General features: G+C 35.1%; 1 protein-coding gene across 5 annotated transcripts in view; it reads left to right on the top strand.

Annotated features, from left to right (window-relative positions):
• The window catches only part of TASP1 (taspase 1), a 315002-nt gene that overhangs the window by 208860 nt on the left and 87225 nt on the right, over positions 1-18917 (top strand). The gene's annotated exons all lie outside the window — the stretch shown is intronic.

Below are 18917 nucleotides of genomic sequence, written 5' to 3'. Positions count from 1 at the left end.
GTAAATCACTTAATCTGTCAATGTCACAAGCAATGTTCTAAGACTGTATGTTTAAGAATATTTCTAATCTTCACTGATATAAGGAGTTTCCTCACCTAGATTTCCTTTCTGTAGCAGAATCATGGGTCCAGAACCAAAAATAAATATATGTCCTGAGGTGCTACTGATTATGACAGTTTTGTATTCTTAATATAAAGCTCTTCTATCCTTAGTGTTAACTAAAAAATCTGCTGGGAGGAAATACATGTAAATTTTGGGAGGAAATGCTTATTTATATTTTGTTTTCTACTTGTATTGGCATTTATAGTTGAGATTTTTTTTATTAAATTTATTTATTTTAAGTTTTCAACATTCATTTCCACAAAATTTTGAGTTCCAGATTTTCTCCCCATCTCTCCCCTCCCCCCACCCCAAAGTGCCAAACATTCTAATTACTCCTACCACCAATCTGCCTTCCCTCGTTCCCTTATCCCCTTCTTCTCTTTCATCCTATAGGGCAAGATAAATTTCTGTACCCCATTACCTGTATTTCTTGTTTCCTAGTTGAATTCAAGAACAATACTCAACAGTTGTTCCTAAAACTTTGAGTTCCAACTTCTCCTCCTTCCTCCCTCCCTCCCCATCCCCATTGGGAAGCAAGCAATTCAGTATAGGCTATACATGTGTAGTTTTGCAAATGACTTCCATAATAGTCATATTGTGTAAGACTAACTATATTTCCCTCCATCCTATTCTGCTCCCCATTTCTTCTGTTCTCTCTTTTGATCTTGTCCCTCCCCAAGAGTGTTGACTTCTAATTTCTCCCTCCTCCCATTGCCCTCTCTTTCATCATCCCCACCCCACCCTGCTTTCCCCTTCTCCTCTACTTTCCTGTATTGTAAGATAGGTTTTCATACCAAAATGAGTGTGCATTTTACTCCTTCCCTGAGTCAAATGTGGTGAGGGTAAGCTTCACATTTTCCCTCTCCCCTCCCCCCTTTTTTCCTCCATTGCAAAGGCTTTTTCTTGCGTCTTTTATGAGAGATAATTTGCCCCATTCCATTTCTCCCTTTCTCCTCCCAATATATTCTCTCACCTCTTAATTTCATTTTTTAAGATATTTTGAAATTTGAAAGTCAGATTTTTCTATTCAGCTCTAGTCTTTTCATCAAGAATGCTTGAAAGTCCTCTATTTCATTGAAAGACCATTTTTCCCCCTGAAGTATTGTACTCAGTTTTTCTGGATAGGTGATTTTTGGTTTTAGTCCTAGTTCCTTTGATTTCTGGAATACCATATTCCACGCCCTTCGACCCCTTAATGTAGAAACTGCTAGATCTTGTATTATCCTGATTGTATTTCCACAGTACTCAAACTGTTTCTTTCTAGCTGCTTGCAATATTTTCTCCCTGACCTGGTAACTCTGGAATTTGGCCACAATGTTCCTAGGAGTTTCTCTTTTTGGATCTCTTTCAGGAGGTGATTGGTGGATTCTTTCAATATTTATTTTGCCCTCTGGTTCTAGAATATCTGGGCAGTTTTTCTTGATAATTTCATGGAAGATAATGTCTGGCTCTTTTTTTGGTCATGACTTTCAGGTAGTGCCATAATTTTTCAATTGTCTCTCCTGGATCTATTTTCCAGGTCAGTTGTTTTTCCAATGAGATATTGCACATTATCTTCCATTTTTTCATTCTTTTGGTTTTGTTTTGTGATTTCTTGGTTTCTCATAAAGTCATTAGCTTCCATCTGTTCCACTATAATTTTGAAAGAACTATTTTCTTCAGTGAGCTTTTGAACCTCCTTTTCCATTTGGCTAATTCTGCTTTTGAAAGCATTCTTCTCCTCATTGGCTTTTTGAACCTCTTTTGCCAATTGAGTTAGCCTATTTTTCAAGGTGTTATTTCCTTCAGCATTTTTTTGGGTCTACTTTAGCAAGCTGTTGACTTGCTTTTCATGATTTTCTTGCATCACTTTCATTTCTCTTCCCAATTTTTCCTCCACCTCTCTTTCTTGATTTTCAAAATCATTTTTGAGCTCTTCCATGGCCTGAGACCATTGAATATTTATTTTGGATGTTTGGGATACAGAAGCCTTGACTTTTATGTCTTTCCCTGATGGTAAGCATTGTTCTTCCTCATCAGAAAGGATGGGAGAACATATTTGTTCACCAAGAAAGTAACCTTCTATAGTCTTATTTTTTTATCTTTTTTGGGCATTTTCCCAACCAGTTACTTGACTTTTGGGTCCTATGTCAAGAGTAGGGCATACTCTGGGGATCTGTAAGATCTCAATTCCTTCAAGGTGGCACAGTCAAGTATGTACACTGCCCTGGGAACAACAAGAAACTTTTGTGCCCAGAATCTGTGAGTTTCCTCTCCACAATCACCTGGTCTCCAGTTCTACCAAGCCAGCACTGGGGCCTGAGATTCAGATAAGCTGCTCAATTCCCCCAGGGGCTTTGGGTGGGGGCAGGCTCACCATTCAGTGTGATATAAAGATCAGCTGCTCAATGCCTCCAGGAGCACTAGGTGGGGGCAGGGCCTCCACACGGGGCTGAGGTAAGGATCAACTGCTCAGTGCCCTCAGGGATTTTATGATCCAACAATGGATGTGGCTGCTGTGGGAGCTGCTGCGGCCCAATGGGGCCTCTGCCACCACCGCCTGAGGCCAGAGGGATGGGAAGACTGCTCCCTTCTGGGCCAACTGAAAAAAACCCTGTCATTGAGCTTTGGCACCTGTGGGTTGAGGGGTTTGCAAACCACAGCTACTGCTTCTGGGGATTCTGTCCCCTGCCCCCAATGCCTGCTCTCATCCTCCTCCCTGCACCATGCTGTGAGGCCAAATCACTCCTCAGTAATTGCTTGAAGATTTTCTTTTTTTTCTCTATTAGGTTTTTAAAAATCCAAACAATAGCACGGATATAAGTACTTACAGGAGTTTTGTTTTCATTCATTTGAAAGATGACTTTTTTCAGTCAAATGAAGTATTTTCAGTTCTCATCATTTTTATATTATTATTTTGTGCTTATGGTCTGGTTTCATGTTTTAGTCAGCTAGTATATATGTATTAAGTGCCTACTATGTGCTTGGCATTGTGCTAAATGCTAGAGATATAAAATAGCAAAAGAAAGATAATTCCTGCCTTCAAGGTGTTTACAGTCCAATGAGGGAAAGCAATATACAGAAGAAAGCTGTAAAAGGTGGTCAGTGGTCCTCTTCCCCACTCCAGGGAAGGTACCAGGAGCGTGGGAATGATGAAGTCCAAAGTAATGCAGCCCAATGAGAAATGAAGTGATAGCTGGCCTGGAGGCCCTCCTTCAAGGGGTCCCTGGGACAAAGGGTATTGATGATGTGTGAATACCAAGGCTGATGTGCTCTTACAGGATATTTAAATATACCTTAACCAAAGTATCAAGCAATATTTACAGTTTGGATTGGTGCACAGTGTAAAGAACTTTCTCTCTTACCAAGTAATAATAATTATCATCGTCATTATTACTCCTCCTTCTCCTCCTCTTCCTCCTGCTAGTATGACTATGTATTATTTTCTTACTGGCATATTCTCCCTAGTAGATCAGTTTGGTCCACTATTTACTAAAAAAAGCAGAATAGTTAAAATATCTTTTTAGAATTTTAGGACTCAATGGGACTTCATGGATAATGTAGTTTGTTGATATCTTTTGTTTCTACATTTTCATTCCTAAAGATATCCCTCCCTTCTTCTCTACCCATCAAGCCACCTTTGTAACAGAGGATAGAAAAAGAGAAAAGGAAGCAGTTCAGCCAAAGAACTCACCACATCAACTGAAATCTATCAGTATATGAAATGTTCCACACCCATAGCCTCCCACCTTGGCAGTGAAGGAAAGGGAGGCATATTTTCTTATCTCATAAAGCTTAGTCATTATAATTACAGAGCATATTGTTGTGTTTTGTTGCTGTGCTTTCAGTTTCCATTGTTGTAAACATTTTGTATATTGTTTTCTTGGTTTTGTTTACTTAATTGCAACAGGTCATACAAGTCTTCCTGTGCTTCTCTGATTCTTCATGTTGATCTCTTCTTATGGCACAGTAATACTTCATTATTTTCATGTCCTATAATTCATTTATCCATTCCCCAATCAACTTACACTCCTTTCTTGAAGTTAGAATAAAAAAGTTGAAAAAGTACAAAGGTAATAAATCATGGAGCTTTGGCAAAAAGTTAGATGTCTGACTTGTACATAGTTCAGTGCTCTTCACTGTACCCTGTATTTGTCTCAGTACAACTCATTACAAATATCAAAAGTGTCTATGAGTTATGGTTTACAGGTGTTTGAGTCAATAAAAATTTAATGTGTGATGTTAAGAAATGACCTTGGTTCTTACCCAGATTGGATATCTTTGTTACTTATTTCCCCCCTTTATCAAGCTTCCACATTTGTTTTTAGTATATAATCATTTCCAGGTTTTGTAGTTACAATGACACAGTGAAGACAGAAAATAATACATGTTCTAGTGTTCATAAGATGACTCCATTTAATTTCACAAGACAAGCTTCAAAACTGCAACTAATCCTACTCCAAAACTGGTAGTCAGTCCTCCTGTCAGAGAATAAATAGGTGATGTATTGAATAATAAATTCTTTTGTTGAAAAAGAACTGTTTATTATTGAAAACTGAAATAACAAATGTTTCCTTTTAAATTAGAAAATATTCCCTTGATTACTTATCTGTTCCTACGGATTGCTGACATGTGATGTGTTGAAAGATTTTTTCCTATATCCTCCAAGCAAAGTGAGAGCTGAGGGTAGTTTAAAGTTGTCAGCGTGAATACACAAAAGTCATTGTTATCTCCTAGAGTTGTGTAGTGTGCCCGTGGTACTGAATATTGGTTTTTGTTACAGTTCCTCTTGTACTTTTGTATGCAACGTTCCTAGGAAAATCAGATGCTCGTGTGCCTTGTAGAAAACAACTTCATTTTCTTCTTTTTGAACTTTTAGAATTCAGAATTAATGTTATAGAAATTAAAAAAAAATAAAGGCAACTAGATGGTGCTGTCGATTAGCAGCTGACTCTAGAGTCATGAGGACGTGAGTTCAAATGTGACCTCAGACACTTAACAGCTCTGTGACCTTAGCAAGTCACTTGACCCTGATTATCTCTAAAGCGACAATAAACTTCTCCCAGGAAAAACAAGATTATGAATCATACTACAATCCACAATCTGGTGCTGAGGCCCTCATTATGACAAATTTGAAGCACAGAAAGTTGATTCATCAGTAATATATCCTTGAAGGACACTCCACATGAACAGTGACTTGGGTTCAGAATGGTGTAAAGGGAAGAAAGTGACCTAGATTGCATTTGTAAATTTACAGTGCTTTCAATGACCTCAAGCTTTTAATCAAAATAAAGTCCTGACTTTCAATAGCAATATTCTTTTTGAGATGCTCTATGGCATTCAGTAATGATGACAGTTAACTACTAAATGTCTTATCATTTGATCCTCACAGCCCTGCAAGGTAGGTGCTAGCACAATCACCATTTGATGAATGAGAAAACTGAGGCAGATAGACGTTCGATTACTTATCCAGTGTCATAGAACTAGTAAAGTGTCTGAGGCTGGATTTGAACTTGGGTTTTCCTGACTCAAGGCCTAAAACTCTGTTCATTGTTCTAGCAGCTGCCTCTAGGAGGTGTATACACACAAGCAAATAAATACTATAATCTCTGAAGAATCAAAATTGCATGTCACTCAGAGAGCAGTGAAGAGGCACACAGTGGACATAAACAGTGGACATAAAGTGGCTAAATCATATTACCAACAATGAACTGCTTGTAAAAGATATCAGTGAATAGACATGTCATCAGAAAAGGATCCTGGTCAATCACATGGGGGGAGTGATGGGTGGTGCTGTGTTGGTACTCACATAATTTCAAAAGACCTAGAAGAAGGTCCCTAACACTTTTGCTTCCTGTGAAAGACTTATAGGAGAAATGGACAAGAGTCCCAAAGGGCAAAAAAGTGTTAATCAGTTTCATTCTGGAGGGATTGCAGTTGCGTCATTGGAGGGGGTACTCAACATGATGAGATCATAAATTCTTTAGAACATTTGAGGATTTTCAAATGCTAACTTCAAGACTTTGGAAAGTTTTAATTGTCTTTGAAGTAGAGGGTAGGTGCCTGGCATTTCTATTTTATTTTAGCCATCTCTTGCCAATCAATTGTGTAGGACCTTTGATAGGAAGGAAATACTGAAAATAGGAAGAAAGATGGCAAGAAAAATAATAGCTTAGTGTACAAAGTTTTAGGTTTTTTTAAAATTTTGAAAATTTAAGATGAAGAAAAATAATAAAAATCATAGCCGCTATATTAACTCCTTCCAGTTTTCTGAGAGTTTATCATTACTTTGGGGTTCCATAAAACCCATTAAATAGCAGCCTTCCAAAGATGATATGCATGAAGCGGTTGCACATGAGCTGAAGGAAATAGGTATTCTCTAGATGGATAAAAGACTCTGGTAAATGCATGAGTCAATATTTCAGGCAACATAAAGGATTTTTAAAACCAAATTACCCCCCTTTATTCAAACAAATTAAAGAGAACGTCAGTTGTTAGAGGCAGTTAAATATATCATGTGTTGCCTGAAATAACTTACTCAAAATGAATGATCTACTGAGACTAAAGTATCTTTTCCATGTTTTGTTGGCAGTGATGTCTGATAAAGTCTCTCACGAAAATTTTCACAAATGCATTTGAAGTTATATTTGGTTCATCAAGAAGCTACATAGCTAAGAGGAAGTAAGTTGAAAGACTGGCACTTCTTGTATGTTTTTAAAAGTCCTGTGAACCCTTTGCCTTAGATTGAATCTCAATGATATTAAATATCATTGATGATGAATCTCAAGATATTAAATAAAGTTTAGTCAGATTAAATCTATACCACTGAAATTAGTAAAGTCATATTTTTATGCAATTGCTACAGTAAAGTCTGATTTATAAGGAAGAGATATGTAGAAATTTTTCACTCATCTCTATAGTAATAAGAAATCCAAAACAAAAAAAAAGTTGGCTCAAACAAAAAAAAGTTTATATAGCATTAATATAATGAATGTCAGAATAGTTACATCAAAAGAAGTCACTAAAACTCTAAATTCTCTAAAAAATGCAGTGACAGAGCTAAACAAGCCCCATAATTATTCTCTCAGACACTTCAGAAGGGGTGCATGAATTAGTAAGAAAACATTTTACCAGCTTCCACTCAGATACAAGCCTGAATTTCACATTTCTTAGCAGAAGGCATCACATTTCTATTCTCAAATTATGAGAATGTCAGAAAACCCTCCAATTGCAGACCAGTTATTTGTTTAGGTACTTTAAACAACGGATTCAGAACTTATGGCACTTTAAAAAATCTATAAACATTTACAAAAAATTATGTAGTGGCTGAGGAATCAAAGAGGCATGCCAAAACATCCCAGGATATAAATAGCAACATTCTATCAATTTGATAATTACTGAATAAAGTAGTACCTGAACAATTATAGCTTTGTTGTTGTTGCATAACCTTTGCCTCAATTCTGCACTCATGACGTACTTTTGTACTACAAATGGATAGATACAAAAAATAGGAAAAATTCTTGAGTATTTGAAATTTGCATGGAAAAATTTTTCTCTATTTAAAACATGCCAGTGTGATAATTTCAGTACTTGATATAAAATGTGGTATTTTCAGGGAGACAATTTTATAATTCTACCTAAATTCATTGTCATCACTCTTAAATAAAATTAAATATAGCTTCCAGATTGAAGATAGAAGTGGACCAAAACGTTTTTATTAATGGCTTGATGTACATCAAGTTATATGGTTTCACTAAAAATTACATTAAACAGCTCTTTATTTCATGGTAGCCTCCTTTATTGTTATCAAAATGTTGTTTGGACTCCTTAAGTATAAAATTATTAACATATACAAAGAGAAGATAGATATTGAAAGTTAGAGCTTAGATCCAAAGATTATGTTGAACTATTGGATGAATGTCATATCCACAAATAAGTGCCGTAGTCATCTCCAGACAAGACACATTCAGCACAACAGCTTCAAATTGTTAATGAACTGAGAAATCTATTTGCATCCTGAAAATTCAGAAGAATCAAAAGAAAACATTTTAAGCAAAAATACTCAATAACAAGTTTAATTTATACTTTCGGAACTGTGAAATGGACAGTTTGTTGTTTTTGAGTTGTTTCAGCCATGTCCTACTCTTTGTGACCCCATTTGAGTTTTTTTTGGCAAAGGTGCTGTAATTGTTTGTCATTTCCTTCTGTAACTCATTTTATAGATGAAGAAATGGAGGCAAACAAAGGTCAATTGACTTGCCTAGGATCACACAGCTAGTAAGTGTTTGAGGCCAGATTTGACACTCAGGAAGATAAGTCTTCTTGATTCCAGGTCCAGTTTTCTCTCCATTGTGCCTAACAAAAACCTATACAATATTAAAAAAAATAACAAAATATATCACCCAAAGGCAGTTATAACAAGTTTCCCTTCCAAAGGAGGATTATTACATATTCATGGAGCACATGATAATCACATAAAATCTGTAGAAATTCTTTTGTAACAACCAGACATCACTTCACTGAACAATAGTGAATAAAGCCATATTATGAGGTATATGCCACTGGATTTGTCATATACAACCAAAAGGTATTTACGTCCGATTGCAGTTTATGAAATGGATGAGATCCAAGAATGAAATAAAAAATCCTCCATTGGAAACATCTACATGAAGTTAGCCTATAATATTTAGAGAAAGAATTAAACATGTGTCTAGGTTATGTGGATTGGTTTTTAGAAATTGGGCATGTTGGGGAGAATTATGGCAATTCAGGACCAAGTCATTGCTAAAATTCCAAAGAGTTATCTTTAAGGAACCTAGACTTAGTAGGCAATATAAATTTTGTATGGAAATGGTAGAAAGTATTCAGCATATCATTCCAGGCTCTAAAATTTGAACACCTACTAAATACCTAGCAAAATGCTATGGTGTAGCTAGAGGTATATCTCAGAAGTATTACAGCTTCTTTCATAGACTGGCAGACTAAAAATTCCCATGCTACAAATTTAGACCTCAAAATATCCTGGATAGCTGTGGAACCAGACCACTGTCATGAACTGTACTGTTTTCCACAATTGCACAGGCCATCAAACCATTAAAACTTAAAAATAACATTAAAATAAATATTGATATACTTAATGTTTATACTCTTTAAACTTCATGGATGAAAAACTTTGATAACATAGAGATCTTGCAAAAGAGATCAAAATTATGTGGGAACATGATGAGGTGCAAGACATCCCTATACACTCTGTGACTAGAGCTATACCAAAGATACTTTCAGTGAACCTATACTCTAATACAGTACTTTTATTCAACTACCAAAAGCAGTTATTGAATCCACCTGTGCATTACTCAATAGAATATTAAACATAAAAGATCAATAGCAGGATAGTAATTTGTGTCAGAACTCATTCTGTATAAACCTCACAGGAAAAAGATGAGAGGTATGAGATAAAACGAAGCAGCATCCTGTAGTGGATGGAAAACTGACTCATCAGGAAGATTGAAGTTCGGTTACCACTTCTGTCACATATTGGCTCTGTGACCCTGGGCAACTTCCAATCTTGTAAAGCCTCTGGAAATTTTCTAAGACTATAGGTTGTGAAGAAGGTGCCAATCTGCATTGAAGAAATTCTTCTGTAGGAACTTTCTATGCTGATGAAATCATATCTAGTCAGCACCACAATCCTCACCACTACAACCAGCAATCATCACCACTCCTACAATCTGTTTCTGTTTGCCACCATTTGAGAAAGATGGGAAGAATGGGATGATGATAATTATGTGAAATCCATTGTGGGGGAAAAGAGACTAAAACAATAAGGTAATGGTAATATCGGAATATACACAAATATAAATAGACATATACAATGCTTTAAGGTTTGCAAAACACTTTATGTACATCCATATGATCCTAACAATGATCTTATGATATATCATTTCCCCATTTTGTATAAGAGCAAATGAACACTCAGGGAGCTTAACAAACTTGTCCATGATTTACCTAGCTAGCAAGTGGCAAAGGCTGGATTTTAACCCAGGAATCTGCTTATTCCAAGTCTTTCTACTATATCACTGATATAAGAGAAGTGAATGAATATTGTAATCAGTTTGTTAGCAGACTTAGTTAGCTATGGTAGATAATCGCATTTGAGACTGCATGTAACAAGCTCTTTAATGGTATTTACTAAGGTAATATATTAGGATGCAAAAGGATATTGAATTTGGAGTCATAAGACTTGTATTTGATTACTAGTCCTCCCAATAACTGTGACTGGCCAAATCACTTAAGTCCTCTGATCCTTAGTTTTCTTATCTGTAAAGTGAGGGAATTGGACTACTATGTAATCAAACCTGTGGGTTGAATTATAATAGAGTTAAATAGATTTATGCTTTAAAAACCACACCAAAGGAGTACTGATTGACTAATAAATTGATGTCATAGTGGAATGAAGTGTAAGTCATGTCATCATTTCTCTGATGACTGACATAGTCTTCTTTGGCAACAAAAGAAGAATATACATTTCACTCCATGTACTCTGATATCCAGTGACACTGGCTTCCTTGTTGCTCCTTGAACAGAACCATCCATCTCCTGATTGTGCACTTTCATTAGCTGTCCCCCATGCCTGAAATGTTCTCCCTGCTTATCTCTGCCCCTAGTTCCTCTAGTTTCTTTGTCTCAACTAAAGTCTCACCTTCTACTTTTTCTAATTAGCATCAAATTTATTTGTCTCCCTTTAAGGAGTAACATGACAGTTTGTTACTGTTGCTTTTCCAAGCTTCCTGTGATGTTTCAGCATATTTTGTCTTTTACAAAGTTGTGTCAAGTAGCCATTTTAGCAATTTTTATACCAGTCTCTTGAGGAGTTAAGCTATTTCCTGGTTCTTCAGCCTTTTCCTCTTCCCCAGCAGCCACTATGACTTGTCTATGCATGCTTCCAGGCTTAACTACCTTCAGAAGAGCGACATTTCTTCAAAATACCCAGGACCTCCTGCCACTGAGCTTTATTTAAAAGCTATTGACTGTCAGATTCCTCTTTATTCTTCAACTTAACTTTTCTGGGACATTTTATTTTATTCTCCTTGTTTATAGAAATTGTTGATGCTTTCAGTTCAAAATGTTTTTTTATGTGATTCTTGAAACTTATTCCACAATTGTATTTAGGGGAATTCCAAATAGATGCTTCATTAGCGTTTGTTGCACTTGTCTCTGCCCCCATTTTTTAGATTCATCAGCATGGAAAGCAGAGCACCAGCTTCCTCAATCACACTATCTCCCTTATCTTGCCTTGAACTAAAATGATTTTCAATGTGGTCTCAACCTCAGAATTCAACTCTGTATCTCTTTCATTAATCCCCAGAGGTAACAGTGTACTCCATATCTTCTTTTACTTCTTTTATATTCCGTTTTGAAAGCAAAATGGATTATAAAGTCTGTGGGTCGACGTGCTGTACTCATTTTAAATGTCCCAGTGGTCATTTTATTACTATAATTTTCTTGGTGCAGCCTAAGATCACATTATTTTTCTTGGATATTAGATCACAATGTTGACATATATTAAGGTTCCAAAATCTCAGAAGATATATGGCATAGCGGATAGAGCCAGTCTTGGGGTCAGGAAGATCTCTGTTCTTCTCACACTTCAGATACTGGCTGTGTGACCCTCGGCAAGTCACTTCAATTCTGTCTGCTGCCGTTTCTCACTTGTAAAGTGGGGATCATAATAACATCCTGGGTTGTAGTGAGGTTCGGCCACAGAATATTTGTAAAAACGCTTTATAAACAATAAAATGTTACATAAATGCTAGCGGCCATACCTTTCCTGTTTTATACTTTTGAAGTCAATTTTTTTAATCCAAAGGTAGTATTTGACATTTATAAACAACACATTATTGTACTAAATTCTAAACAAGAACAACAGTAAGTATTTATTAAGCATTTACTATATATTAGCTGCTATGCTAAGTTCAGAGAATATAAAGAAAGACAAAAACAGAGTCACCTCCCTTAAGGAACACACTTTCTACTGGAAGAGATGGTATGCAGCAACAGCATACATATATATATATATATATACACACACACACACACACACACACACACACACACACACACACACACACACACACATACAGGAGATACACAGAGAGATGGAAGCTAACCAACAACAGGGTGAAGGGAAGGGAGTGTGGAGGAGTTGCTTTGGAGAGCTTATTACATCATGTGGGACTGTTTGTTGTTTCTTAAATGGCTCCATCTTGCTGAGCATTTTGAAGGGTTATTTTTCCTCTAGGTTTTGTATTTTTTTTCTTTTACCTCCAATACCACTATCATTTGATAATGGTAAATTGGATATGATTACTTTTAGTCTATCTCCTTGATTTTAATTTGATGCTTCAAAATTACCTATCAGGATTATCTATAAAATTATAGTAGTTTCTATGTAAAACTTTTGACAATGAGCAAATATGATCAGTTTGGAAGGTGGCTACTGAGATATTTATTTTTGTATACTCAAATGACATTTTCATATACTTTCCTGCTTCTTGGCTGTATTCCAGATAAATAAGATACTTGGACAATTGAATTAATTCTAAATGGATCTGATATTTACTGTATGGTATACATACATTAAGGGAAAAACAATTCTGCTTTCAGAATATTGCACATGGCATCTAGAGATTGTGTCTAGTTTTGGGGACACGTAAATCAGATTACTGACAAAGTATTATGTGTTCAGAAGAAGGCAACTAGAATGGTGAAGGGACTGGAAACCATGTCATCTAAGAAACAATAGAAGAAAATGAAAATGCTAGGCTGAAGAATGTAAAAGTAAAAGGGAACACAGTAGTGCATGGCATAAGGGAATTATAGATTTAGAACTGGAAGAGACCTTAAGATTTTCTATCTGAGAGGTTTTGACTTGGTCAAGGGTATGTGGATAGTAAATGGTGGAGGTAGGATCTGACTCTGTATCAAGTGCTTCTTGTACTGTTTAATACTGCCTCTCCTTTTCTTTGTGTTGGAAGGAGGAATAGATTTTATTTTCTATTGTTCACAAGGTCAGAATTAAGAGTTGTTCAGTCATGTCCAACTCTTCATGACCCCATTGACCACAGCATACCACAACCTTGAATCCTCCACTATCTCTCTGTCTAAGTTCATGTTCATTATTTCCATGATACTATTTATCCACCTCATCCCCTACAGTCACCTTTTCCTTTTGCCTTCACTCTTTCCCAGCATCAGGGTCTTTTCCAATGAGTCCTGTCTTCTTGTTATGTGACTGAAGTGTTTAAGCTTCAGTACTTGATCTTCCAGTGAGTAGCGTGAATTAATTTCTTTAAGTGTTGACTTATTCGACCTTCTTACTGGCCAAGGGTGTCTCAAAATTCTTCTTCAGCAACCCAATTCAAAGGTGTCTATTCTGTAGTGCTCAGTTTTCCTTAAAGGCCAGCTGTCACAGCCAAGCATTGCTACTGAAGAAAAAAAACATAGCTTTGACTATATGAACCTTTGTTGGCAAGGTGATGTCTCTGCTTTTTAGTATGCTGTCCAAATTTGCCATAGCTTTCCTTCCAAGGAACAAGGATCTTTTAATTTCATGGCTGCAATCACCATCTGCAGTGATCTGTGAGTTCAAGAATGTAAAATCTGACACTGCTCGCATTTCTTTTCCTCATTTTATTTACTTATTTATCCTCATTCTTTCATCTCATTTTACTGATGAGGAAAATGAGGAAGAATAAGTTGAACTAGTTTGCCTAAAGTAATATAGTGTATTTTTGCTAGATCTGGCATTAGAACTGCATAATCCTTTTACTTAGAAAATGTGTTAATGATTTTAATCAGTATATTTTTATCATTAAATATAAACTTAGTAAGATAAAAACAGTGGAAATAAAGTTGTGAATATAAGCAAGACCAAGGACACATAATAAAAATTTCAATTTGAGTGTTGCTGCTTTTTTGAGAATGATGTCAATTCTCTTTTTAAATTGTCATATACTACCAGTTATTGTATTATATCTGTTTTCTTAATGCATGTTTTCATCATACATGTAACTACTTTAGAAGTCACCCTTGAACTAAAGACACATTTTTGTTTATATCTTCATTATTAAGCACAAAAGGGAAGATATAACTGAACACTGGATTCCAGTGTTTGGGAAAGCAGAATGGAAAAATTTTATTATGAATCATTTCAGCTTTTGACTAGTTATTCTAAGAAGCCCTGGAATTTCTGTGGGTGAATACCACTAAAAGCAAACTTTTCTTTGACTGAAACCTATAATACCACACATTGTTAGCAAAAGTTAGCAATATCATTACAGATTTATTAGACAGCAGCATATTTAAATACATGCATATGCTTCCTTACCTGCCCTTCCCCATATCTAACCTGTTGGCAAGACTTGTTGATTTTACATTTATATAATTTCTTGCATAAGTCTCCTTGTCTACTCTGACATTGCCTCCACCTTGGTACAGGTCCTTATCCCCTAGATCCTAGACTATTATTATAAAAGTTATAACTGCTAATTGGTCTTTCTACAATAAATTTCTCACTCCATTCCATCCTCCATTCACTGTGATCTTCCTAAAGCAGAGATCTGACTATATCACCCCTACTCAATAAACTCCATTGATTCCCTGTCACCTCCAGAATCAAATATAAAATCTTCCCTTTGGCAGTTAAAACCTTTCATAATCTGGATGCCCTTTCCTCACTCTGTGTTTTCAGTATTCTTCCATTTTATATCTCCTCCTCATATGCCCACCCCCCAATACACATATTTTGAGATTCAGCAACACTGGCTTCCTTGCTATTCCTTGAACAAGAAACTCCAGGCACTTTTCCTGATTGTCCTCTATGCCTGGAATGCTCTCTTTCCTCATCTCTGACTTTTGACTTCCCTGGCTTCCTTCAAGTCCAGCTAAAATCTCACTTGTAAGGAAGTCCTTCTTAACCCCCCTTGTTTCCAGTGCCTTCCTGCCATTTATTGTTTCCAGTTGATCCTATGTAGAACTTATATGTACATAGTTGCCTGTGCTTTCTCTGCGTCATTAGACTTTGAACTCCTTTAGGGCAGGTAATGTCTTTTGTTTTTCCATTTAGGACAGTACTTGACACATAGTAAGTACTTAATAAATGTTAATGACTGACTTACCAACATACCTATTACATCAAAGAAGACATGATTTGGGTCTCAGATTTTGACAATGTATAAATTCCCTCTACTAGCCCCATCCATACTATCTCATCTCATGCGATTCTTGTCTTATCACCTAAAAATCTTCCACAGAGAATTCACTTAATATGATGGAAGTCTTCCTCTATGTTTGTTAACTTTTTATTAGTGCCAGTCCAACACCTGGGCTGGCTATTCATTCCCTTTCCCATTTCTTGTTCCTCTACCCAATGATTGGCACTTACATCACTTTTAGAGATGTATGATCTATGGATGTAGGTAAAGAGGAAACAGGGAAAATAAGCATTGGAATTAATATTACTACTAGTGTCACCATCCACAACACTATGATTGGCATTACTAGCTCTCCCTTGTAAAGAATTTTATAGTTTTCCAAGTGCTTTTAGATATATTATCTGATTGAAGAGCACAAGAAGCTTCTGAGGTATTTAGTACAAACATTTTATAACTTTCTGTCAATAAGGAAGCAGAGGTTATAGACTTAAGGATCAATTCAAATTCACATGACTAATTTAGGTGGGATGGGAACTTAAATCTTCTGACTCTAAATCATGTTCTTTCAAATCTTTCATCTTGGCCAATTTCTAAACTTTTTTAAAAATAAGAACCTGTCTTAAAAGTGCTCATGAAAACAAAATTGAGCCTAAAATATGGCATTCAAGATGGAAAGATTATATTTTAATTCTGTTATCTTACTTTTTTGTCCATTGAAAATAGTGGATTATAGTGAATTCTTATAAACTTTTTAGAAACCACAGAGTAAATCATGCTCTATAAACCAGTGGCAATAAAATTAAAAGTTATATTTATATCCTGGATTTTTAATGCATCTATATTTTAGAAAATTGAAATGAAAAGTTAAACATGAATATTTTTATTTATATTTCATTATAAATAACATAATATTATGATGATAGTAGTGATTGCTGTGTGATTTATTTGACTTAACAAAAAATACCATCTTGATTTGCATTGTTAAAACCTAAGAAGCAAAAGATTGAAAGGGTCTTGGAAATCAAACTTTTATATAGAAAGAGGATATCTCAGTTGTGGGCTTTTTGATATTAATATTGTGGTCCAAAGAAACTTGTAATACTGTTTTCCATTCTGTACCCATTATGTGAATGAAATGGGAAAAAAAAATTACTTAGCTCTTAATATGTGCCAACCATTTGAATAATTTAATTTTCTAGACTACAAACATAAGATTTTTTTAAGAGCATCATATTTACTCAGGAAAAATTTTTTAAAGGAGTCAAATATCCATTGTATTATAACTGATCTAATTATGGTTTTGAGACAATAACTTAATTTGAGATTTTGAAAAAAAATGAAATAGATTTAATATGCAAAACATTTTAGTAACATCATTTTTTAAAAAGTAAGTTACAATCAAAAACAATTTTTGATTTTAATATTTCTAAACAAAATATTTTAAAGTTTTACTTATAAAGATGGCCTGTTAATTATTTTTTCTGTTCCACAGACTAAATACATTAAAAGTAAAATCTTAACTGTAAATTGGAAAATGCCACCAAGAAAAAATAGTTATTTTTATGTTGTTTACAAACTCAGTCACCAGTTTTTTTTTTCACTTCAATTCATATTGTCATATTTTTGAATACTGATAGAGGATTTTACATCCATGCTATTTCATTTCATTAGTCTCTGTGGATCTTAATTCTGTCCAAGAAATTAATTTGAAAAAAAAGGGTTGAGCTCTAGGAGATTCTGCTAATGACTTTTTTTTTGTAACATAAATTTAAAAATCAGTGGTGTTTGAATTCATTCATTGAATCAGTTTTGAATCCACCTAATTTTTACTATCTTTTATTTATATTTTGACATGTTTATTTCAAGTTTTGAGTTCTAGATTTGATCCCTTCCAACCCTCCCCCCCTTCTTGAGAGGGTAAGCAATCAGATACAAGTTATACATGTGTGGTTATGTAAAACATTTCTGTGTTAGTCATTTTGTATAAAAAGACTTGCATAAAAGAAAAAAATGAAAGGAAGAAAGTGAAAAATAGTATGTATTCAATTCATATAAATTCTTTCTCTGGATGTGGATAGTATGTTTCATCATGAGTCCTTTGGGATTGAATCATCATCTTATTGAGAATAGCTAAGTCATTTACAGTTCTTCATCAAACAGTATTGCTTTTGCTGTATATAATGTTCTCCTGATTCTGTTCAATTCACTATGTATCAGTTTATGTAAATCTTTCCAGGTTTTTCTGAAATCATCCTGCTTGTTGTTTCTTATACAATAATATCCCACTACAATTATATAGCACAGCTTGTTAAGCTCTTCCCCAATTGATGGGTATCCTTTTGATTTCTAATTCTTAGACACCACAAAAAGAGCTGCTACAAATATTTTTGTACTAATAGATCCTTCTCCCCCCCTTTTTTTATGTCTTTAGGATATAGACCTAGTTTTCAAAATTACAGTTAAGTTTTCACTTTTAATGCATTAGATTTTGAAACAGAAAAAATTATTTGCAGGCTATCTTTATCAGCAAAACTTTAAAATATTTTGTTTAGAAATATTAAACTAAAAAGCAAGTTTTTGAAGGTAACTTTTTAAAAAATGATAAATATTGCTAGATCAGAGTATGCATGGTTTTATAATCCTTTGGGCATAGTTCCAAATTACCCTCCAGAATGGATAGATCAATCCTCAGTTCTCCCAGCAGTACATTAGTGTCCCAGTTTTTCCACATCCTCTCCAACATCCAACATTTTACTTTTTGGTCATATTAGCCATTCTGATAGCTGAGGAGTGGTCCCTCAGGGTTGTTTTAATTTGCATTTCTCTGATCAATAGTGATTTAGAGCATTTTTTATATGACTAGTTAACTTTGATTTCTTTGTCTGAAAACTGTCTGTTCATGACCTTTGACTTTCTGTCAGTTGTGGAATGACCTGTTTTTATAGTCTCCTTTGTAGATGTCTTCTTATACACAATCATCTTCAGCCCTATGGCACCTCCTACATTAACCCCAGTTCTTCAAGATCACACATAGTGATTCAGCCACTACATTTGGTATCCTGCCATGTGATTTAGGAAAGGTGCTTTGAATTTAGTGCAAGGGCATGATAGCTCTTTTGCCTTTTCTTATTTTGTGTTCAATACCATTTCACCCATTTAATTTTATCCTTTCTATTTGGGAAATCATTCTTCCCAAAAGGGAAGAAAGAAACAAAATAGGAGTAACTAATTCTTACTTTTTTTCTTTTCCTCTTACTATAATTCCTACTTGTCTGAAATAGTGAAGCTTTTTCTTCTTTATTCTTCTTGTCCTCAAGAAAGTCCTTTTTATTATCCTTCCCATTTTTTGTCTTAAACTTCTGCTTTTACTGAGGCATAGCCTAAGTGGCACTTCTTTACAGACCTTTCCCTCTCTTTTTATGTTTATTTATATTCTATTTATCCAAGATCTTCCCTTGAAGCCCCCTAAGTGTCTTTAGGATCACCTCCCTTCAAATGGAAAGGATCAACTTTTCTTGTACGGAATCAATATTATGATAGGGCGTTCCTCTGCCTTAGCTATCATTGCTCATCCTTGAAAGAAAATGGGTTTAGGAAATTAGAAATGTCATAGTTCAACTACTA

This window comes from Notamacropus eugenii, chromosome 1, assembly GCF_028372415.1.
Source record: "Notamacropus eugenii isolate mMacEug1 chromosome 1, mMacEug1.pri_v2, whole genome shotgun sequence".
NCBI classification, from domain to species: Eukaryota; Metazoa; Chordata; class Mammalia; order Diprotodontia; family Macropodidae; genus Notamacropus; species Notamacropus eugenii.
The sequence above is the reverse complement of the archived record's forward strand: the minus strand, read 5'-3'. Positions and strand labels throughout refer to the sequence as shown.